Source organism: Palaemon carinicauda, chromosome 34 (genome assembly GCF_036898095.1).
Source record: "Palaemon carinicauda isolate YSFRI2023 chromosome 34, ASM3689809v2, whole genome shotgun sequence".
In the NCBI taxonomy this organism is placed as follows: domain Eukaryota; kingdom Metazoa; phylum Arthropoda; class Malacostraca; order Decapoda; family Palaemonidae; genus Palaemon; species Palaemon carinicauda.
In genome coordinates, this window is record NC_090758.1 from 74,872,540 (window position 1) to 74,879,948 (window position 7,409).

A 7,409-nucleotide genomic window follows, 5' to 3' on the forward strand; every position below is an offset into this window, starting at 1 on the left:
CTACAAGACCATGTCTTTTACAGGCAACTTGTTATTCATAGCTACAAGACCATGTCTGTTACAAGCAACTTGTTATTCTTAGCTACAAGACCATGTCTGTTACAAGCAACTTGTTATTCCTAGTGACAAAACCATGTCTGTTACAGGCAACTTGTTACTCATAGCTACAAGACCATGTCTGTTACAGGCAACTTGTTACTCATAGCTACAAGACCATGTCTTTTACAGGCAACTTGTTATTCATAGTGACAAGACCATGTCTGTTACAAGCAACTTGTTATTCCTAGTGACAAAACCATGTCTGTTACAGGCAACTTGTTACTCATAGCTATAAGACCATGTCTTTTACAGGCAACTTGTTATTCATAGTGACAAGACCATGTCTGTTACAAGCAACTTGTTATTCCTAGTGACAAAACCATGTCTGTTACAGGCAACTTGTTACTCATAGCTACAAGACCATGTCTGTTACAGGCAACTTGTTACTCATAGCTACAAGACCATGTCTTTTACAGGCAACTTGTTACTCCTAGCTACAAGACCATGTCTGTAACAGATAACTTGTAATTCCTTGTTACCAGAGTGTCTGTTACAGGCAACTTGTTATTCGTAGCCTCGAGACCATGTCTGTTACAGATAATACGTCATTCCTTGTTACCAGATCATGTCTGTTACACACAACTAGTTATTCCTAACTAAAAGTCCATGTATGTTATATATAAATTGTCATTCCTTGTTACATGTCTGTCAGTGCATCGGTTTTCGCGTTACGTCCGACAACCCGTTGGACGTATATCCTGTATTTCTCAGCATGTGAAGGTCTCTCCTCTGAACGTTTGTCGATATGCCCATCTGAGTAAAGCAATTGGAGGAATACTACTGCATTTTGAATAGACTTTGATACTGCTACGAATATCTCCATTCATAGATTTCCTTGTCGTTTACTAATTGGATCTCACTAAAGTATTGGCTCTGGATTTTGAGGCAATTTCGCAGACTGCGGAACGATCGACTGGATTTCTTAGATTTGAATCAAGTTTTAGTTATTTGATTCTGATTAAAACCTGTCATCGGGTTCAGATAAATTTCTTTCTGTAGGTAGGCTAGGAGCTAATAGATAGTTTGTGAAGAATTGAGATGCATACAGATGTATCTATTACTGGATATTAGGATTTGTGGACGTCCAGATAGCTTGATCTAGACTAGAACCAAGAGCCCCTTATTGTACTTTCTACCAATTAGGTGTCCCCTTTTCTTCGTTCCTTCAGACATCTATACAGATGGTCAATTTTGCGTCCATTTGTCCCTCTTTCAAAAGGACATCAACAACTGGGCTTCTTCTGCCCTTCTCTGTCTTTCAGTTCCAGGACAGATAATATCATCAAATTGTCCTTCTACTGTAGACTACCATTAATCAATATAAAGTCATCAATGCGTCCCATCATTAAATCCTGATTGAAAATTTCTTAATCTGAAAGAAAAGTCATATGTATTTCTTAGTTATCGTCAATCTTTACCGAAAACAGTTCATCCAGATGTCAATGCTTCATCAATCCTTGTTATGGTAAGGACATTTGAATGTCCTTTTGCATTTATCCTATTAATCCTAGACTAGATAAAGACATCTAGGTTATCCTTTAACCAATGCAGATGTCCTATGCATCTTTTCCAAAAGGCTGGGTGAGACATAAAAGCAAAATGCTGGCTACGTTTTTCCATTTAGCAAATTTTAGCAACGACCCCTTTAACCTAGTTCCCACAGAGTCTGAGTTAAGAATGGCGTTCAATTCTCTTTCCAGAAATGTCTGGACTGGTAAGGGCATTTAATTCCCTTTCTTTCAAGTTATTAAGGGCACTCAATTCTTTTTGCTTCTGGGTCTCTGTAAGGAAAGGCATCCAATTCAGTTTACTTCTTGTTCTGCGCTAAAAAGGTGACTTCATCCAGGTCTCTGCTAGAAAGTCCATCCAATTCTATTTCTAGGAATATCTGGACTGGAAAGGGCATTTGATCCCCTTTCTTTGAGGATATGTGCTGGAAAGGTGACTTCTTTATGTTTATTTGAGGTTATGTGCTGGAAAGGTCACTTAATTCTTTATAATTCCAGGTCTCTGCTAGAAAGTCCAATCATTTCTAATTCCAGGAATATCTGGGCTGGAAAGGGCATTTCATACCCTTTCTTTGAGGATATGTGCTGGAAAGGTGACTTGATTGTTTATTTGAGGGCATATGCTGGAAAGGTCACTTAATTCTTTATAATTCCAGGTCTCTGCTAGAATGTCAAATCAATTCTATTTCCAGGACTGCCTGGACAGAAAGGACATCTTATTCCCTTTCTTTTAAGGATATGTGCTGGAAAGGTGACTTGATTATGTTTATTTGAGGGCATATGCTGGAAAGGTCACTTAATTCTTTATAGTTCCAGGTCTCCGCTAAAAAGTCCATTCAATTCTATTTCCAGGAATATCTGGACTGGAAAGGCCATTTGATCCCCTTTCTTTGAGGATATGTGCTGGAAAGGTGACTTGATTATGTTTATTTGAGGGTATATAATAGAAAGGTCACTTAATTCTTTATAATTCCAGGTCTCTGCTAGAAAGTCCATCCAATTCTATTTCCAGGACTGTCTGGGCTGGAAAGGGCATTTGATCCCATCTCTTTGAGGATATGTGCTGGAAAGGTGACTTGTTTATGTTTATTTGAGGGTATGTGCTGGAAAGGCCACTTAATACTTTATAATACCAGGTCTCCTTTAGAAAGTCCAATGAATTCCATTCTCTTTGATCCTCTTTCCTGGAAGGGGTCACCCAGTTGGCAATTTTTATAATTTTCTCATCAAACTTGAACCCCACAATCAAGTCCCAACCCAAATTACCCTTTTACCATAACATCCCAAATCAACCTTTGGAACAACTGCAACCCCCCCAAAAAAGCTCGCCTCAGGAGGGGGGCAGGGGGTAGGGGGGTCATGGACCCCCTTAAAAACTTCAGCAAAATCGAGTTGGTTATGAAGGCAGCACATAAATCTTCCGAAGTAATTGGTTCCTTCACTTCAAGGTGAATTTAACGTTCAAACAGAGTAAATTGCTCAGCGAAGTATTAGAGCAAGTTCGTTTGATTGCTTTACCTGCGACAAAATGGTCTTTCTGTCCAGTGCAGTATTTGTTAATATGTCTGAACAGGGATACAATTACATGCACACTTGCACACACATACACACATACACCCACACACACAAACACACAGTTTTTCATACAAAGATTCTGAATAACTTTTACCTGGACAGTCACATTACTGAATATCTCAACACACAGCTTGCGTAGGCCACGGACTTTCGTGGCAAGGTATATATATATATATATATATATATATATATATATATATATATATATATATATATATATATATATATATATATATATATACATATATATATATATATATATATATATATATATATATATATTTCAAATAAGCCATATATTTTATTACATTGAAGTCTGGATTCGCTTAACGACCTCGGGATCAGAGCCCCAGGCGAAATCACTCAAAGACTATAGTATCCGACTAGCCGGGTTTCGAACCCTGGTCCAGGATACTTGTATGACATAGACCATATCGCTTGGCCACGAAACAAAATTTATCATATACATACATATATATATATATATATATATATATATATATATATATATATATATATATATATATACATATATATATACACACACACACATATATATATATTTCCCTTTCTCAGTGGGGATACCTCAATGTGGTGAAAGGGTTTGCGCATCGCCATGATCAGCAAAGCTGTACTAGTCAGGGCCATCCATGCTAGGTTGGTTTGCTGTGAGTGATCAGACAAAAAAAAATCTTCCACCATCCCCAATCCACAGTTGGCCAGCGTGGTTATGAAAACTGGCCACACCCAGACATGAATAAGGACATGTCTGAGGCCTTTGTCCCGCAGTGAACTAGAAACGGGTGCATTTGTTGTTGTTATTGTGATATTTATATCAAAGTAGATGTATGTGGTAGTCAGTCGAGTATGGTGAGTCCCAAAGGACATAGGATACTATTCCTACGACAATAAACTTGCTAAGAACAGGGATTTAATCCTAAAACTATAGCTTTCCTTACGAGGAGAACTGTAAGCAATTCGGCCTTTACGGGGTTGGCCTACGAAGTCTCTCTCTCTCTCTCTCTCTCTCTCTCTCTCTCTCTCTCTCTCTCTCTCTCTCTCTCTCTCCAAATAATAATAATAACAATAATAATATTAGCTGATATTAATAATCTCTCTCTCTCTCTCTCTCTCTCTCTCTCTCTCTCTCTCTCTCTCTCTCTCCAAATAATAATAATAATAATAATAATAATAATAATAATAATAATAATAGAATTAATCAATAATTATAAGATCTCTCTCTCTCTCTCTCTCTCTCTCTCTCTCTCTCTCTCTCTCTCTCTCTCTCTCTCTCTCTCCAAATAATGATAATAAAAATAATAATCTCTCTCTCTCTCTCTCTCTCTCTCTCTCTCTCTCTCTCTCTCTCTCTCTCTCTCTTAGAATAGACTTCATTTTAATAACCGCAATTATCCAATGTTACATCTCTCACAAAATACGTTTTCCAGCAATAACAACTTTTATATTTTTTTTACAACTTTCCAGGGAAACTAAAACTACATAAGTTATTTGAGAGATTTCGCAGAAGGATGCGATAAAAACTATAATAAACTCCAAAAAGTTTGGCGGAGTTTTTTCTTGTGTGTTTTTCCGGTGCATTGTTATAATTCAAGTTTTTTTTCGGAAAATGGTTTTGTCTTTGATGTGTAAAAGTAAATTTCGAAAATTTTAACTCTCGTATTTTTTGGTGTGTGTGGGATTATCGTACATTTTTTAGTATAATTATAGTATATTTTTAGTATAATTATCGTAGATCTTTAGTATAATTATCGTACATTTTTGTATAATTATCGTTATTTTAGTATAATTATCGTATATTTTTAGTATAATTATCGTGCATTGTTAGTATAATTATCGTACATTTTTTGTATAATTATCATACATTGTAGTATAAATATCGTACATTTTTTGTATAATTATCGTACATTTTTGTATAATTATCGTACATTTCTAGTCTAATTATCGTACATTATTGTATAATTATCGTAGATTTCTAGTATAATTATCGTATATTTTTTGTATAATTATCATACATTTTTAGTATAATTATCGTACATTTTAGAAAAATTATCGTACATTTCTATAATAATCATCGTACATTTTATTATAATTATCGTAAATTTTTAGTTTAATTATCGCACTTTTATAGTATAATCATCGTACACTTTAGTAAAATTATCGTACATTTCTAGAATAATCATCGTACATTTTTAGTGCAATTATCGTACATTTTTAGTATAAACATCGTATATTTTTCGTATAATTATCCTACATTTTAGTATAATTATCGTACATTTTTCCGAATAATTATTACGCGTTTTGCGCGCTGGTTGTTACTTATCTCTTCTTTGTTCCCGGCTCTTATATCCTTGCTATCTTTACATAGGAATTTCCTAGTCAATTGGAAACGTCCATGCCTAGCAATCGGCTGGACTGGGGTTCAAGTCCAGCTTCTTGTGGTGTTTGTAACCTCACAATCCTTTTGAACTAAGGATGTGGGCTTTTGAGGAGCAGCCATCGCCTGGGCCTTCCTGGTCCTAGCTTGGGTGGAGAGGGGGTCAGTCTCTAGGGCATTGTCACTGTCCCTTGCCTCTGCCATTCACGAACGGCCTTTAAACCTCTAAACCTTTAATAATCTATTCGTTTTAAGGTTTTATTAAACCCCTTTCATGCTAGAAACCCATAAACCTTAAACCCAGGAATCTATACCCTTCTATTGCCGGCATAAAATAAAAATCAAATAACCCAGAAAACTCTGCGGAGAGTAAACACCACAATTCACGACTCATTGCTTTCATGTCTATCACTATACTTACTTTTACTTTGACTGCTGCTTTTCCGGTCGTACTCTCTCTACAGGACCTCCAATGTCATTTTACCTTGTTCTTTCAGAGTATTCAGCATTTCATATTGCTTATTTACTGTTAAATCGTCACTCCCAAACGGCCCACAGGATAAGAAAGTCTTCAGTTTCCTCTTGAAAGCCTTCATATTTTCAGTCATTCAGATGTTTAGTGGGAGCTTATTGTATAGTCTCGAGGCCGCATATTTAAAGGCTCTAGAGCCTAGAGTAGACATATATCTAGGTTTCAATAGTTTGAAACCATCTGTAACTATTCTCGTGTCAACACGATTTGTTGGCTGCGCAATATGTAGCAATTCTCTTAGGTATTTTGGATGTCCGGTTCTGATAACTTTGTAGGTTATTGTACATATTTCAAATTCAATTCTTGCAAAACCGCTTAACCGTGAAGCCGACTGCCTTTATAACCAACTATCTACAAATCTGGATACTTATGAACCAGGTTTCACTGGAAACTAGCTACTATAGTCCATTTCTTTTAGCGATGCATATTTGCACCGACTCGCGGCGGTGCCCTTTTAGCTCGGAAAAGTTTCCTGATCGCTGATTGGTTAGAATAATCTCGTCCAACCAATCAGCGATCAGGAAACTTTTCCGAGCTAAAAGGGCACCGCCGCGAGTCGGTGCAAATATGCATCGCTAAAAGAAATGGACTATAGTTAATCTAGCTATTTGTGAAACATACTACATAAAAACCCACTTGTGTGTAAGATAGGCTACCTATGTAGCCGGATATTCATGAACCAGCTTACGCGTGACACCGGGTACCTATAAACCTAGCTGTAGGGAAACCAGGTACCTATACACTGTGACGGGCCGAGAGAAGGTTGTGAACTCAAAGGCAGTGTGAAAGCAACTGAGTTAATTTATTATAGAACACTCTTCCTTTATATACAAAACCTCAAGACAACAGGAAATTACATGTTCGAGAAACAGACAATGTTACATAGGAGAAACGCAGACTTGTTTATTCTGGTTCTTTTTAGTTCGTGGGAAGAGCGAAGATACAAGCATAATATATACAAAATGAATTATGTACGATCGTGTGACACACGGCTGGCACAACTCTAAGCTAAATGGGAAACCGACTACTTATGAACCCAGTAATAGGTGAAACTGGCTATCCTGAAGCGACTTACATATGAAACCGGCTATTTATAAACCCTACTGCTTGATGGATCAGTCACCTATGACCCTGGGTATTGGTCTGAACCCAGCTAACCATAAACTCAGTTACATGTAACACTGGCTATATATAAACCACTACGCCTACGAGCTCAGTTACATATGAAACCGGCTAGTCATGGACACACCTATGCGCAGAAATGGCTACCTATATATCTGGCTATCTATAACCCTCGTGA